General features: G+C 37.4%; 1 long non-coding RNA gene across 8 annotated transcripts in view; it reads left to right on the top strand.

Annotated features, from left to right (window-relative positions):
* Positions 1 to 18,426, top strand: part of LOC134481503 (uncharacterized) — a 133,104-nt gene that overhangs the window by 72,750 nt on the left and 41,928 nt on the right. For 2 of the 8 annotated variants that reach the window (XR_015636351.1, XR_015636353.1), the window contains one exon: positions 9,944 to 10,055. The exons of the other annotated variants lie outside the window; for them this stretch is intronic. This is a non-coding gene — a long non-coding RNA (uncharacterized LOC134481503). The remainder of the gene's footprint in view (positions 1 to 9,943; positions 10,056 to 18,426) is intronic. 8 annotated transcript variants of the gene reach the window in all.

Below are 18,426 nucleotides of genomic sequence, written 5' to 3' on the forward strand. Positions count from 1 at the left end.
CTGTATCATCAGTTGTTGTAAAATTATAGAAAGAGCTGTCTTTTACCCCCTCTAGATCTGGCACCACAGTGCTCCAAGATATCTGGTAGATATCTTGGCAGGAACACACATCCCTACTCCATGACAGCCCAGTGTCTCTGCCACTACACACTCTCTTAAACTCAATTCTCCACAAGATAGAACACACAACAAAATAACCTCTGATCCAACTGATAAGATATAATCGCCCACCTAAATATACAAAGCCCTGTACACATCCATCCCTTAGGAATATTCATAACAACCTGTGAATACACAGAGTAGAATCTTAATGTCATCCTCCAAGTTCTCCTGCGGCTTCTCTGCTAGTCTCCTCCTCTTCCCTCAAACTTTTCTCCCACTCATCCTTCCTTCTCATCCAATGATAGGCCTCGTTCTGTCTTGTACCTGCCTCACCTGTATGATATCATCCTACAATCAGTCACCATTCATAAAGATACAAGTCTATTTTTTTCTTTGCAACATATGACAAATATTAAAAGCTTACAAGAACAATGTTCTCTGAATGTCAAACACTGAAAATGATACTTCATCTGTTATACTATTAAGAAGTGTTACCAGGGACTAAACCACCAACCAAAGAGTGCTCATGGATGGACCCATGGCTCCAGCTAGATGTGTAGTAGAAGATTTCTTTATCTGGCATAAATGGAAGGGGAGGTCCTTGATCATATGGAGGCTTGATGCCCCAGCATAGGAGAATGCTAGGGAGGTAAGGAAGGAGTGGGTAGGCAGGTAGAGGAACATCCTTATAGAGGCAGGGTAATGGAATAGGGGTTTGTGGAGGGGAAATGGAGAGGAGGATATCATTTGAATGAAAGTAAATAAAATACCAGTAAAAAACAAGTGCTTATACTTCTGAAAGTAAATATGTTTACTCATTTTTTACTTAATACTTATGATTATATTTTTAAACAAAAATGGTTTTAGAAAACTTAAGATATAAAATAATATTTACATACTCTGATAGGAATAAAAACTAAAAACTTCCGTTTTCATCATTGAAACCATAGGATTAATATGTACAAATTATAGCCAGGAAGGGTGGCAGACATCTGAACTTCAATCTCTTTATAAGTTGATACAGTAGCACAAAGTGTCCATACCCGGATTGGCAGCACAAAGAAATGTCAAAAAATAAACAAAACGATAAATCAACCCAAACACAATCTGCAAATCAGAGTGAAGGCAGATTAAAGAATTATTTTATGGGGTTGGGGATTTAGCTCAGTGGTAGAGCGCTTGCCTAGGAAGCGCAAGGCCCTGAGTTCGGTCCCCAGCTCCGAAAAAAAGAACCAAAAAAAAAAAAAGAATTATTTTATGCATTTGTATCTAGAATAAAGATCAATTTTTTATGAGTTCTAGGACTCAGATTTTGGTTGTCATATTTTTTGGTTTTAGTATCACATGGCAGCTGAGCTCTTATCTGATATATTGTGCATCAGTTCCAATAAACAATATACTGTTATTGGTTGTCTTATCCTATCAAAGTGAACATTGCAGTTGCACTGATTCCCCACATAAGAATATTTTATCAGAGTGACTAACTGAAATCTCCGGTTTAATAGAATCAGAAGTGACACCTGGTATGTGTTGGTAGCAATCAATTACAGTGTTTTATAGAAATGTGTCTTAGTATTTGGAAAAGAAAATTTTTAAACGACATGCAAGAAAAATATTTCAGAGTTTCCTAATTATTTAAATTGCAATCTTAGAAGCTAGATTTCAAACAGCATAATCATCAGATGTTTTATACATGGCTATTGAGTATTACATGATACAGAGGAGTAGCAAGGTAATGATAAAAGTTAACAACACTTTTATAGTAAAATCATTGCACATAAAGATATACATAATTATAAAATAATTTATGTGCGTGTACTCTGAACGATCCTCAATCATCTTCACAATAATTAATGATAAATCACATCACCTGAAGAAACTCTACTGACAAGTTGCAATGCTTGAATTTTATATGAGTAATCACAATATGAAAAGGAAGTTAGAATGCATAAGATTTATAATGTATAAAATTCAACTCTATGTTAATGTTTCCTATATTGTATTTCTAAAAGCCAAGGTTTATTTTAGTGTACAAAAACCATGATATTAAAATAAAACTGCAGCTAGTGCTAGGATTCCATGAACCCATCCTCCTTCATGCTGAAACATGGGATAGATTTATGTTGATGGGGGTCCCTGTACCCAATGACAACAACAGGAGGTTAGATTTTGATGTTACATATTTTTCCTGTAATTCTTACTAATTTGTAAAAAATAATGGGGAAGAATCTGTTAACTATCAATTTGTTGTTAAATAAGAGGAGAAGAAATATAATCAAAATAACATATTTGGGTTTCATTTGCTGTGAATAGACACCATGACCACAGTAACTCATTTTTAGGGAGAGGGGAGCAGGGTTTCTTTATGTAGGCTTGGCTATCATTGTACATCAGGCCCGCCTTGAACTGAGATCCATCTGATTCTGCCTCCAGATTGCTGAAATTAAAGGCATCTTCTTCCTCCACCAGGTCCAATGTAACTCTTATGAAGAAGACTATTTAATTTGGTCTGGCTTAGAGTTCAGAGCTTAATTATCATGATAATGGGAAGCATGACAGTAAGTAGGCAGACATGTTCCTGAAGAAATAGCTTAAAGTTCTACATCTGAATCCTAAGGTAGCAGGAATAGACAGTGAGCATTTATGTCTGGCTTGAACATTTGAGACCTCAAAGCCCACCCACATTGACATATTTCCTCCAACAAACCCACAACTACTCTAACAAGGGTACCCCTTCTATTAGTGCCACTCACTTCCTGTTGAGCAAGCATTCAAACATATATGTCTATGGGAACCATTTCTATTCATACTAACACACACACACACACACACACACATATCACACGTGTGTGATATGTGTGTGTTATACATATATGTGTATGTGTGTACAATATCAAAAATTATTTTTAAAGTTGAAGTAATTTACTATAAATTGCAAGTAAAATGTAAAGCACATTATAAAACATATGTTTGAATTTAAAAAATGAATAGCATTGTTATAATGAGCTTCCTGTAATCATATCTGTGAATTAGACTAGTCTTAATTTGATTATATATTAAATACTTACTGTTACAAGATAGAAATGCATAAACTCTTTTAAATGTTATTTTTGTAGTATAACATTTCAAAGTAACCAGCATTTTAAATTATTTTCTTAATTTATTCAAATAATATTAAATTCTCTACCATTGCAATATGTGGCATACTTGAGATACAGGACAGCACAACCCAAATATTATGCATTTTTCAATCCAATTCTCTAAGGAAAAGAGAGCAAACAATGTCAGAATTTCAATGTCTATATTATAGAATTAAAGCCCAGGTAGCAAGCACAATGGTGCTAGCTGGAACAAAGTGGTTTGTACTTCTACATAATAAATGTATGGCATTCTGGTTTCTGAGTGTATATTCGAAATGACAATTGCTTAGAAATGCAATTCTGCAAAGATCCTAAGATTTTAAACTGACTCTAAATTTTCTGTCAGTCAATACTGATGATCCATGAATAATTGAGTCTGAATAAAGATTTAAAGATGTTCATAAAATAGCACAAATCGAATATCAGATCAATAACTGACACTGTATTCTTGAATGTGCACTCTGACTTTCTGCATCTTTGTAAAAGGGGAACTTGACTTACAAGACATTTCTACCTCAACCTTCAACAGGGCAAGAGAAACACTATAATGTAGAGGCACTGATCAAATTGTCAAAGGTCTGTCTAATCGCACTCAAGTCTCAGAACCTATGCAAAGAGTTCTATAATATTTGATCATATTTCCTTAAATTCACTTAAACAGATACGTGTACTTATATGATTCTAGTATTATATGTAAAACCCGACAAATTTTAATAAATTGTGACTATCTCCCAAAACCAAAGATGATGAAAAAGTCGATTTCAGGAAGGAAGCAATAGGAACCTAAATTATTCTTACTTAACAAATTGTGAGGCATTAAAAGCAGACTTGATTTCTTTGTGTCCAAATTATTTTTCTAATATAAGAATAGCACAAGATTGAGTTACCACTGTGCATCAGAATGAACATTTCATATGATAATAATTAGGTCCTCATTTCAAAGTGTGAAACTATATCAGTGCATAACTCCAATTGAAGAACTTATTCAAGAACCATTTCTTTAAGCAGTAGACCTAAATTTACCTTTCAGAAAATGTCAGCTGTGTACCACAGATACACCATGCCATTTTCCACCCACTTGTTTTACTAGGTCTTTTCGATGAATCACACAAACCTGAATTCCTTCCTGGTTGAACTTAAAAGAATTAGGCTGATGATGGAAGAAGAAACAGAGAAAAATTGCCAAACGATAGATGGAACCTGGAGAATCCCGAAGAGAGGGAGCAGTGGAATTCTAGGAGCCAGAGAGGTCAAGGACACACCACAAAATAATTCACAGTATCAACTATCCTGGGCCCATAGTATCTCATAGACATTAAACTACCAACCTGGGAACCTGAATGGGTCTCATTTGGGCCCTCTGCACACTATGTTATAATTGGGTAGCTTGATCTTCTTCTGGGACTCCTAAGAGTGGGAACAGGCGCTGTCTCTCTCTTGTTCCCTTTCGGACAGTTTCCCTCTACTGGGTCACTTTGTCTGACCTCAGTAGGAGAGAAAGGGCCTAGATTTACCACAATTTGATATGTCATGATTGGTTGATATCAATTGAAGCTGGCCCTTTTCTGAAGAGAAATGGAGGAGTGAATGGAAGGAATAGGAGGTAGTGTGGGAGGAGATGGAGTTGGTACAGGAGAAAGTGGAGGGGATAGAAGGAGAAGAGGAAGAGAAAACTGCATTCCAGATGTAAAGCAAACAATAAATTTGGTTGAAGACAAAAATATTAGTAAGCTATGTATAAAACTCTATGTGGCTGTGGCCCATACATATACAGACACCAAGCTAGATAACATGAATGAAGCAAAGAAGTGCAGGCTGACAGAAACCGGATATAGATCTCTCCTGAGAGACACAGTCAGAATATGGCAAATACATAGGCAAATGCCAGCAGCAAACCACTGAACTGAGAACTGGACCCGCATTGAAGGAATCAGAGAAAGGACTGAAAAGAGCTTGAAGGGGCTTGAGACCCCATATGACCAACAGTTTCAAACAACCAGAGCTTCCAGGGACTAAGCCACTACCCAAAGACTATACACGGACTGACCCTGGACTCCAACTGCATATGTAGCAATGAATAGCCTAGTAAGGGCACAAGTGGAAGGGGAAGCCCTTGGTCCTGCCAAGACTGAACACCGAGTGAATGTAATTGTTGGGGGGAGGGCGGTAATGGGGAGAGGATGGGGAGGGGAACACTCACATAGAAGGGGGAGGATTAGGGGGATGTTGGCCTGGAAACCGGGAAAGGGAATAACATTTGAAATGTAAATAATAAATACCCAATTTAATAAAGATGGGGGGGGGGAAAGAAATATACAGCACCCTTAGTCATAAGAGAAATGCAAATCAAAAACTACTTTGAGGTTTCATCTTACATTCATTAGAATCGGTAAGATCAATAAAACAAGTGACAAATTGTTGGTAGTAAGAACGTGGAATAAGGGGAATGTTCTGTCATTGCCGATGAGAATGCAAACTTGTAGAACCGCTATGGAAGTCGGTGTGGTGGTTCCTTAGGAAGCTGAAGTTGAACCATATCAAGCCCCAGCTACAGCACCATTGGGCATATACCCAAGGGATGCTTCATCTTACCACAGAGACATGCTCAGCCATAGTGACTGCTGCTTTATTAAAAATAGCCAGAGATTGCAACAACCTAGATGTCTGTACTAGCTGGTTTTATGTGTCAACTTGACACTAGTTGAAGTTATCACAGAAAGGAGCCTCATTGAGGAAATGCCTCCATGAGACCCAGCTGTAAGGCATTTTCTTAATTAGTGATCAAGGGGGAAGGACCCAGCCAATTGTGGGTGGTGCCCCCCTGGTGGTCTGGGTTCTATAAGAGGGCAAGTTGAGCAAGCCAAGGGAAGCAAGTGAGTAAGAAACATCCCTCCATGGCCTCTGCATCAGCTCCTGCTTCCAGACCTACTTGAGTTCCAGTCCTGACTTTCTTTGGTGATGAACAGCAATGTGGAAGTGTAAGCTGAATAAACCCTCTCCTCCCCGCTTCCCCCCCCAAAAAAATTCTATGTGGCAATGCATATGTATAGAAGAAAATACTAAAGTATAGAAAACTAAGAAAAAAGAAAGGTACTATAGCAAAACTTATTAGCATTGAGGAAGGATTCTGAGGTCAAGACTGGCCTAAGCTACAGTGAATTTATAAGGCCAGAGGGTAGATTAATTCTTGTAATTACAGTGGATAATGCCCGGTGGCAGAACTTGTGTAAAATGTTTGAAACTCTAATTCTTTTTTTTCTTTTTTTTTTTTCCCGGAGCTGGGGACCGAACCCAGGGCCTTGCGCTCGCTAGGCAAGCGCTCTACCGCTGAGCTAAATCCCCAACCCCGAAACTCTAATTCTTATGTCTATACTGCTCCCCCAATCTCAACATCTCCTGTTCACATTCCTTATTTTACTTAAAATGTAAGTAATTAAAATGATATGCATGAAGTTAATGATAAATGTAAAGTGGCATCACAATCACTCTCAGCAATTCTATTCATTGTCACCCAGAAATGGTCATTCAGTAATGTTTTTAAGGAATCTTTTACAGAACTGGAACTGGATTGTGTCAGTGTAATAAAAGCAGACATTCAAAGCACCCAACAGAAGTTAGAAGAAATAGTATTAACCATTAAATAAATTAAAATTATCATTACTAATTAGATTATTGTTTAATTAAACGTGAAAACAAAAGAAACATGTGCAAGAGGTATAATTCAGTATTCGTAAATCTAAATTCTCTTATTTTGAAAACTAATAGAATTGATTTATTCACTCAGTATTACTGAGTGACGGGAATATTCAAGAATAGAGGTAAATAATGCAGCTAAGGATCCCTCAGAGCAATGGTAGTCATGTCATTTAGATATATATGGTTCTCATTTAATGAATAATACAGATTTCTAATCCATAACAAGACTTATCAGAAAGCAACTAAGAACTGGATGCCTTAGTGTGAAAATGGATCTAGCATCAGGACACCAGAGTCCATAACTGTTAGCGCTCTACACATTGACTCCAAGTGTGGCCGCTTATCAAAAATTGATAATCTCTGTCTGCTTAGATGATGAAATGAATATTTACTCATGTACCTTTAAATTATCTCCCCCAGCATTTGTTCTATCATTTCTTGAACCTCTTATTTATCCAGTATTTGCCTTTCTTCCATGGTTACAGAAGCATTTTGCTATGAGCAGTGGTCATAGGCCTTTTCTCTGTTTTACTTGCATTGTCCGTTTTTAACAAAAACAAATTGTTCTAACTGAAAAAAAAAATAAGAAAGTGGCTTTCCTTCCTGGTGCAAGTATTTGAATCCCTTACACATTAACTGATTTCACAATACAGCCAACACAGCATTTATAAGTAGTTGTCTACATTTTGGAAGTGGCTTTTGCTCACACCTCATAGCTGTTGTAAGAACAGCTGACATCAAAGAAAAACTACTCTATAATGGATTTCTGCAGTTTCATTTTCTTTTTTGTTTAAATATTCACTGCATAGGTCCAGGTATGGAAAGAAGAAAGAGAATTCCATTCAAATCAATTTTCTCAATAATGGGTTCACATTTTTATTTAGAATTTGTTGCTACATCAATTGAACCTAATATAAGACACAGATGCTGATTTTTCAGGAATCAACTGGCTGTGCACATTTAAAAGCCAGTCATCTTAAAGGTCTATTTTACTTTTAATTTACTTATATGTGTATGTCTGTGTGTGCTACGCACAAATCAGGACAGTTGTCTATGGAAGTAAAAGATGATGTTGAAAGAGCTATGCTTACATGTGGTAGTGAAGTATCCTACTTGGATGTTAGCAAAGAAACTCTAATCATCCGGAGGAGATACAAGTTCTCCTAACCACTGAGACACATTCACAGAGTGCAGGCAAATTAGTTTTATAGAGCTATGGTGCTTTAGATTGCATCTCTAATTGTAAAAGATTGATGACTTCTTTTAAAATTCACAGAAAGTTTACAGAAAAGTAACCAAAGAATCCACAATTATCTTTAAGAGTTTAAACCAAGAATAACATTTAAAATAGAAAGAACATTTTTTGTGTATTTTTTCTCCAGGTTCTGTCTAAACAAAAAAACCTAGCTCTCAGGGAATTAGGGGAATATTTGATTAGAAATGATGCACACCTTTAATCCTGAGAATCCAGAAGCTGATAGATGAGAATTATAGTGAATTTAAGGCCAGACTCTATAAAACAGTAAGTTGTAGAACACGTGAGCTAGTGAGACTTTCTGTGAAATAAGTACAAAGAGAAAAATGAAATATATATTTCCAAAAAGCAATCATGTATTAATGAGTTTATTGTGTTTATCGTGAGTAATGCTAATTCATTTTACCTATAACTACATCTATTTAAATTTATTTTTTAAATTGGATACTTTATTTGAATTTCAAATATTATCACCTTTCCCGGTTTCCCCTTTGCAAAGCCTCTATCCCATTCCCCCCAATCCTGCTTCTACGAAAATGCTCTCCCACCTACCCATAATTCATTTATAATGTAAAATTTCATAGGACAGAAATGTTGCTTTTACACAGTGTGAAACAAAGTAATGGGACGGTAACACATACCAGAAATCTATTCTCATTTGTCTTTATTAAGTGAACCTATCACCGGATGAAAGAAATTATCAGAACCAGAGAACTCTTATAGTTTCAAACTCAGCGCCAATGACTTATCATTTCAAGTCCCAACAACCACTGATACTAAGTATTTGGACAAAACGGATGAGAATTTATTTGTTGTGACACTCTTTTTTTTCTTTCCTTTTACTGGACATTTTCTTTATTTACTTTTCAAATGTTATCCCGTTTCCCTATTTCCCCTCCGGAAATCCCATATCTGATCCTACCCCTGCTTCTATGAGGGTGCTCTACCACTCACCCAATCACTCCCTCCTGCCTTCTTGCCCTGGCATTCCCCTACACTGGGGCATTGAGCCTTCCCAGGACCAAGGGCCTCTCGTCCCACTGATGCCTATCCTCTGCTACATATGAGGCTGGAGCCATGGATGGCTTCATGTGAACTCTTTGTTTGATGGTTTAAAACCTAGGACCTCTGGAGGATCTGGTTGGTTGATATTGTTGTTCTTCCTATGGGGTTGTAACCCTCCTCAGCTGCTTCAGTCCTTTCTCTAACTCCTCCATTAGGGACCTGATTCTCAGTTCAATGATTGACTGCGAGCATCCCCATCTGTATTTGCCAGGTTCTAGCAGAGCCTCTCAGGAGACAGCTATATCAATCAGGCTCCTGTCAGCATGCACTTCGTTGCATTCTCAATAGTATCTGGGTTTGGATCCCCAGGTGGGAAGTCACTTGGTGACCTTTCCTTCAGTCTCTGTTCCACACTTTGTCTCCATATTTCCTGTGGTGAGTATTTTGTTTCTCCTTCTAAGAAGGACTGAAACATCCACACTTCGGTCTTCCTTCTTCTTGAAATTCATGGGGTCTGTGAATTGTATCATGGGTATTCTGAGCTTTTGGACTAATACCCACTTACTAGTGAATTCTTTTGTGACTGGGTTACCTCATTCAGGATGATATTTTCTAGTTGCATCCATTTGTCTAAGAATTTCATAAGTCATTTTTTAACAGCAGAATAGTACTCCATTGTGCAAATGTACCACATTTTCTGTAGCCATTCTTGTTGAAGGACATCTCTTTTGTTTTGTTTTTCCAGCTTCTGGCTATTATATGCAAGGCTGCTATGAACATAGTGGAACATGTGCCTTTGTTGTATGTTGGAGCGTCTTTCGGGTATATGCCCAGGACTGGTATAGCTGGGTCCTCAGGTAGTAGTATTTCCAATTTTCTAAGCAATCTCCAGACTGATTTCCAGAGTGGTTTTACCAGCTTGCAATTCTACCAATAATGGAGGACTGTTCCTCTTTCTCCTTGACCGTGCATCTACCTATTGTATAATCCAAACCCTAATTAATACCTAATGTGTAAGTGTGTGCACATGTGTGTGTGTGTGTGTGTATACACATGTCTTCAGAAACTTACAGAAATTGAATAATGATCCTCAGATATAGAAATAGAATGATTCCAAACAACTATATGACATGTCCTGACTCTAAGGTTCAGGAATCATTGAAAATGAGAGTGCCTAAAGAGTCTAAGAGTCCAGTGATACAGGAATTTTTGTGTTCATTACTCCTAGTAATGTCAGAAGCTACACTCATGAAATCTCACTAATGTGACTTTGTAAATATGAAGTAAGCAATATTAACCACAATAGTCATGCTAACATGGGCAGCGAGAAGGATAGCATGTGAAGCCCAGTAGATTCAATTCTTTTCATAGAACTACAGACAATGAAGGGTTGTTCAGAAGATAAGAAATAGTCTTCTCCATGGAGGAGCACACAAACACCTAATCTTCTGCCCTGAAAAACATGCATACTGAGCAGGGTATTTATATATTTACATATATATGTGATGTATATATCAGCAATGAAAATAGAGGTCAAAATTTGTAAGACAATACAGGGTGGCATATGGGAAGGTTTATTGTTAGCAAAGAGAAGCTGGAAATTATGTAATTGTATTATACTCTCAAAAATAACCAAAATAATAAAGTTATACTGGGTGATTTTTAATATTATAAGGCCTTATGCACTATTCTTCTTTATTATTCTAAGGTAGTCACATAGTCTATCAATTTTTGGGGATCAAGTCATTAATATTATTTGCTAACAAGGATCAATGAAACATAAAGTTTCTAGAGAACACTTATATCTCAAGTACTATGTAGTTTTCTAAATAAAGTAAAGACTATTCAAGAAAATAAACAGAAACACAGTTTCAACATTAGAAAATACATTACAATATGTGAAATCCTTTATAGCATAGTATTAGTATAATTATCTTCAGTTAGATATTTTTAGACACACCGGAGTGGGATCCAACTTATGTACCTTCTTTAAGAGCATTTTACCATGCAAAAACATGAATATCAGTTTCCATCTCCCTTTGCCACCAGGTGATGTTTTATCTTTTTTCTTTTTTTTTCTTTTTTTTTCTTTTTTCTTTTTTTTTCGGAGCTGGGGACTAAACCCAGGGCCTTGCAGTTGCTAGGCAAGCGCTCTACCACTGAGCTAAATCCCCAACCCCAGGTGATGTTTTAATAAAACCATTTATAGTACTATAAGTACAATTTTTCTTTCTTTAAATGTCTAGAAACAAAGTCATTTTATTAAAAGACTATTCTAATATCCAACACGATTGTGAGATGACACAAGCATGGGAAAGCATCAAAAGACATAATAATAGAACAGCTAAATAAAGTATAGAGCAACATTTAAATGCTAATCAATATATAAGTGTGAAAAAAGTAATATTTTTTAAGAAAGGGACTCACTGTCTTGTAGTTTCCCCTGAAGGCTAGGATGGCTGGTCCACAAACCTAAGGGACCCACGTGTTGCTACCTATGTACATCTGGGATTACAAAGAGGTACCTCTATCTATGGCTTTTGTTCATCACTCTGGAAAATAACTCAAGTTCTCATGTCTGCATAACCAAGTACATTACTAACTCAGATATCGCCCCAGACCACTGTGATAACATTTATAGCATGAGCATAACATTCACAATTTTAAACAACTATTTAGAATTTTGAATTAAGCAGATGGCAGGGATAATCCATGATTCTCCATTCTAATATTTATTCAAAATAAATGTTTATCAGGGATAAACAGAGAGAACAGGTAGGCTCAGGATGTATTGAATGAGCTTTGTCTATGAAAAACAAGATTATTAAGAATCAAAGTATCTTGTACACTATTTCCAGATGGAAAATTGGACAAAGTCAGCAGAAACTATCATATAATGGGAAAAAACCAAAGGGAGTCTAATCAAACAATTTTGCATGAGGGGATCACAGGATATCTCAAGAGTGCCATAGACTAAGATCACATATCTATGACTGATAACCATATTCACTTAGGGTGGCAAGTGTGAGTACTTTTGATACAAATCTGCAGCACCTCACGGCTCTGGCCCAAGGCCATTACTAGCTCTGGTAAGCATGTTCTTGGTTTAGAAAAGGAATTATGTTTTTCTTCATCAGGGAAATGCAAATCAAAATAACCTCAGCTAAGAATTCTTTGTTTAGCTCTGTACCCCATTTGCAATAAGGTTATTTGGCTCTCTACAGTCTAACTTCTTTAGTTCTTTGTATATATTGAATAGTAGCCCTCTATCCGCTGCAGGATTGATAAAGATCTATTCACAATATGTTGGGTACTGTTTTGTCCTATTGACAGGGTCCTTTGCCTTACAGAAGCTTTGCAGTTTTTTCAGGTTCCATTTGTCAGTTCTTGATCTTAGAGCATAAGCCATTGATGATTTGTTAAGGAAAATTTACCCAGTGCCCATGTGTTCGAGGCCCTTCCCCATTTTTTCTTCTCTTAGTTTGAGTGTGTTTGGGTTCTTATGGAGGTCCTTGATCCACTAGGACTTAAGCTTTGTACAGGGTGATAAAAAGGGATCAATTTGCATTCATCTTTATTGGATATTTTTATTTACATTTCAAATATTATCCCCCTTTTTTGTTTCCCAGTACATCAACCTCCTATCCTATCCCCCTCTCACTTCTTCTATGAGTGCATTCCTACATCCAACCCTTCACTAATTGCCACCCTGATATCTACATATTGACCTCCACTTGAACCAGCAGCATTTGTTGAAAATGCTCTCTCTCTTACAGTGAATGATTTTAGCTCTTTTGTCAAAGACAAGTTACCATAGGTATGTGGTTTCATTTTGGCATCTTTAATACTACTCTATTGGTCTACCTCCCTATTTCTGAAACAATACCATACACTTTTTATCACTATTGTTCTGTAATACAGCTTGAGGTCATAGAAGGTGATTCTACCAGAAGTCCTTTTATTTTTGAAGATAGTTTTCACTATACTGGGTTTTTTGTTATTCTGAATGAATTAGCAAACCATTGAGTTGGAATTTTGTGGGGATTTTATTGAATCTGTAGATTGCTTATGGAAAGATGGCCATTTTTACAATATTAACCCTACCAATCCATGAGCAGGGGAGATCTTTCCATCTTGTGACATATTCAATTTCTTTCTTTATAGACTTGAAAGTTCTGTAGACTTCATGTATGTTTATGGGCATCTTTCTCTTTAGATTAGGGAAGTTTTCTTCTCTAATTTTGTTGAAGTCCTTTACTGGACCTTTAAATTGGGAATCTTTGCTCTCTTCTATACCTATTATTCTTCGGTTTGATCTCATTGTGTCCTAGATTTCCTGGATATTTTGCATTAGGAGCTTTATGCGTTTTGCATTTTCTTTGATGGTTGTGTCAATGTTTCCTATGGTATCTTCTGCCCCTGAGATTCTCTCTTCCAAGTTTTTTGTTCTGCTGGCAATGCTTGTGTCTATGACTCCTGATCTCTTTCCTAGGTTTGTTTCTATTTCCATTTTTAGACACTGGTTGGTTTTGTTCAATTCCTTCACCTGTTTGGATGTACTTTCCTGTAATTCTTTAGGGGATTTTTGTGTTTCCTCTTTAAAGACTTCTACCTGTTTACCTGTATTCTCCTATATTTCTTTGAGGGAGTAATTTATGTCCCTCTTACAATCATCTAACACCCTCATGAGTTGTGATTTTAAATCAAAATTTTGCTTCCAGTGTTATGGGGTATCCATGCTTGCTGTGGTGGGGGAACTGGGTTCTGATAATGCCAAGTGGCCTTGGTTGCTGTTGCTTAATTTCTTGCCCTTGCCTCTAGCTAACGTGGCTGTCTCTGGGGTTAGCTGGCCTTGCTGTCTCTGACAGTGGCTTGATTCTCCTGTAAGCCTGTGTGTCAGCACTCCTGGAGACTGGCTTTCTCCCACCAGGTTCTGGGTACAGAGATCTGTGTTACAAGGATCAGCTCAGGGCACAGGTGGAAATTGGAAGGATCCTGTGCTAGACTGCTCCTCGGTTCCTGTGTCCAGAGTTCTCCAGGAAGGCTCCTCTTGGGCTAGGAATTTGAGCAGAGCTCTCAGTACTACCAGCACTTCAGAGAATTCACCTCTTTCTCCCACAGGATTTGGGTGCAGAGGGCTGTGAGACCAGGCCAGCTCCAGGTGCAAATGGAAACCGGAAGGAGCCTGTCCCAGACTGTTCCTAGCTTCCTGTGTTTGAGGGCTCCAGGTGGGTCCCTCGGAGCACAAGTAGTGATCTTACCTCTGATCTCAGGTATGTCAACACTGCTAGTGATTGGCTTTCAGCTCTGGACGAAGGCAGAGACTGGAAGGATCCTGTCCCAAACTGCTCCTCAGTCCTGTGTCCAGAAGGCTCCAGGTGGGTTCTTCTTGGGGCAGGATATGAGGAGAAATGGTGGTCTCCATTGAGCTCTCAGGATTGCCCACACTTCTGAGATTCCAGCTCTCTCCCCCATGGCATTAGGTTGCACAGAGCTGTGGGACTGGGTCAGCTCCTTGTGCCTCACTAGTGTTTAAAGGACATTTTGTTTCATTAAACTAACACCTTATGCATGGACCACCAAATATGAAAATTTTAGTTTTCTTAAATTTTCTTTTCTTTTGTTTTATTCCTTAATCTTCTTTTTAAAGCCAGTCTTTTTTTTCTTCCATCTTTATTAAATTGGGTATTTCTTATTTACATTACAATTGTTGTTCCCTTTCCTGGTTTCCAGGCCAACATCCCCCTAAACCCTTTCCCTCCCCTTCTATATGCGTGTTCCCCTCCCCATCCTCCCCCCATTACCGTCCTCCCACCAACAATCCCATTCACTGGGGATTCAGTCTTGGCAGGACCCAGGGCTTCCCCTTCCACTGGTGCTCTTACTAGGCTATTCATTGCTACCTATGCAGTTGGAACCCACGGTCAGTCCATGTATAGTCTTTGGGTAGTGGCTTAGTCCCTGGAATAGCTCTGGTTGGTTGGCATTGCTGTTCATAAAGTGTCTCAAGCCCCTTCGAGCTCTTCCAGTTCTTTCTGTGATTCCTTCAACGGGGGTCTTATTCTCAGTTCAGTGGTTTGCTGCTGGCATTCGCCTCTGTATTTGCTGTATTCTGGCTGTGTCTCTCAGGAGAGATGTTCATCCGGCTCCTGTCGGCCTGTACTTCTTTGCTTCATCCATTTTGTCTAATTGGATGGCTGTATATGTATGGGTCACATGTGGGACAGGCTCTGAATGGGTGTTCCTTCTGTGTCTGTTTTAATCTTTGCCTCTCTATTCCCTGCCAAGGGTATTCTTGTTCCCCTTTTAAAGAAGGAGTGAAGCATTCAAATTTTGATCATCCATCTTGAGTTTCATGTGTTTTGTACATCTAGGGTAATTCAAGCATTTGGGCTAATAGCCACTTATCAATGAATACATACCATGTGTGTTTCTCTGTGATTGGGTTACCTCACTCAGGATGATCTTTTCCCAATCTGTTGGTTGTTTAGGCCAGTCTTTATCCCACTCCTGGTGTATCCTCTGAGTGTTCCACATTCCATACTTCCTATCCCTGCCCTGTCTGCAACAGAATGTCCCCACCCTCCCACCTTCACCCTACCAGCACCCCCAACTCCTTGGATCCTCAAGTTTCTTGAGGGTTAGGTGCATCTTCTCTCACTGAGTCAAGATCCTACAGTGCTCTGCTGTAAATGTGTTGGGGACTCATAGGAGATTTCACTATATAAATGTGAAATACAAATCAAGCCTAAGTTAACGTGTACCTCCAGTACATGTTAAGTTTATAAAAGATGAGATTATTAGCTTGGAAAGTAAATACCATAGTTTTACAATAAAGATTGAGTTTTCAAAAACTACTCAGATATGATTGAAGTTGAAACTTAAGGATTCTTTAAAGTCACTTGTGTTAGTTGGTTTTTTGCTGGAATGGATATGTTAAGGAGTGTTTTCCTGAAGAGGACACAGGTAAAAGGATGCTTCACTCAGACAATCTCATGAAGGAGCATGTCACAGAAATGGACACAGATGAAAGTCTAAGGCAGACTCGTGAAGGAATATTTTACTGAAGCAGTGATAGGATGTTCTGCTGAAACGAGCACATGAAAAAATATATGATGAAAAATTCTTTGCTAATGTCACACATGTATCAGTCTGCCTTACATTGAGTAGTTTAGCTCCATTTGTCAAGACTCCATAGAGAGAAAAACACCAGAAAAATCCTGTTGGTGTGCTGTGGCTTCTTGCCACTTCTCTGCACTTGGGCTGATTGGCAGAGTGATGTCAGGCAGCTGTTACAGACTCACATGGAATTTTGCTAAATCAGACTCCTTTGCTGAGGCAAGACATATGGTGAGGCACGACCCATGGAAGATATGTGTTATTTAGAGGCAGTGTTAATAGGAATCAACAGACTATGAGAGGGACTTGATGGTAGCTCTGGCTGTGCAATTCTTCTTGGTCTTACAACTACACTGATTTTTGCTTCCTTGAGAGAGGCACAGCCAAGGACTTCTGGTATGCCTGTTGGTCTGAAAGCCTCTTGCAGACTCACTCCAATTCGGCTGAGGCCTGGCTGTTCCTGCTAGGTAGTACCACGGCTTCTACTATCCTGACTTGTAAAATTGGACTGCTCGTATATTCATGAAGTATTTTTCAGTGGTTTGAGCTGCCACTGCTAACCTGTGAGCTGAACTGCGGATCTCCTGACAACACAGATAGGATTTCCTCCAAAGAACCACTTCTAAACAGGCCCATTTGCATGTATCCCTTCTTCTCCACTACCTCTGGTGGGTGATGGGCTAGAAGGGAGGTTAAAGCATTTAAGAACCATCATTAAAAGTAGGTTTTGAAAAAACTAAAGCTATTTAGGATGGATACATTTCCTTAATTTCAACACATAAAAATGCTCATATTAAAGGAATTTGTCCACAACTTACATTATTACTGCACTATATATTTAGATATTAAAAGATAACGAATACAATTACTGAGTACAAAACATTCAAAATGACAATTCCTTAAACATCTTGGAAAGTGGAAAGCAAAATTTGAAACATATTCATTTAATTATATTTGATGATGAAGGTGGTATCTATGAGGAAATATAGGAAAATAAGCTTTATACCCAGAAAAGGCTATTTGAAGTAAATAAATGTAAACTCAACTCATAGGAATCTTCGGTGATATCCATCCCAAAGTAATAAAGTTAAGAAAACGTGTGTGGGAGGATAAGAATAAAGTGAAAATAAATATAAGCCTATCCTTGAACATCAAAGGCAATCAATACAGTCATATATTCCTAGTATTCCAAAAATGTAAACAAAAGGAGTGAGATTTAAAAAATAAAACTTGTGACGGAATTTTATATGTGCTTTGAGAGCAGGTAGAGAGAGTGGTAAAAAAGGTAAATTGAATAATAGAACACACAGAAAATCAAACACATATCACAAAAAAACAAAAAAAAGTTTAGTGATGATTCTTTTCAGTGAAAATCAAACAAAATAAAAAGACCATGATATCAGCATACCTTCAGTGAAGATGGCTGAAGAAAAGCCAAAATGCACTTTGTTTTGATTATCATCAAAAATTGAGACATGGTTTCAGCAGAATAATGAACTTGCCTGAATTAAAAATATCAAAAATTGAATTAATTTAAATATATGTAAAATTCAATTTACTCAGATTTGTCTTGCTTATGTAATATTTAGCAAATAGCCATTAGTATAATTTCTGAGTTAAACTTTTGAAATCATAAAAATCATAATTTTATATGTAATGTTTCCAAGACAAATATTTTCCATAAGAAAATATGCTATTTATGTGAGCAATGAATATTAATCTAGAACAATATTTCTGTTAGCTCCAGCATGTGCTCTTTTTTATCAAGGATATACTCAATTATTCATAGTGTTAGCCTAATTTGAACCATAGCGTGCAATTTCAATATTCTCTCAATTCTTCCTCTGTGAAACAGAATTGTTCATTTTTCCCTTTATTGACTTTAAGTAGAGAATTAACCACAAATTTCAGTACTTTTCTTTGGTATTTGTATGATCCATATAAAGATAATATAAAAAATATTTTATTAGAACTAAGTAATGGTCATAAAGTATACAATTATCAGTTTGTTCATATTGCATCTATAAGAAATAGTGAGTAAAATATTTAAAAATGATATAGATAAGAGAATAAAAAGGCTTCAAAAGATCAAATACAGCTTTAAAAGAA

The sequence above is a fragment of the Rattus norvegicus genome, chromosome 13 (genome assembly GCF_021556685.1).
Source record: "Rattus norvegicus strain SHRSP/BbbUtx chromosome 13, alternate assembly SHRSP_T2T, whole genome shotgun sequence".
NCBI classification, from domain to species: Eukaryota; Metazoa; Chordata; class Mammalia; order Rodentia; family Muridae; genus Rattus; species Rattus norvegicus.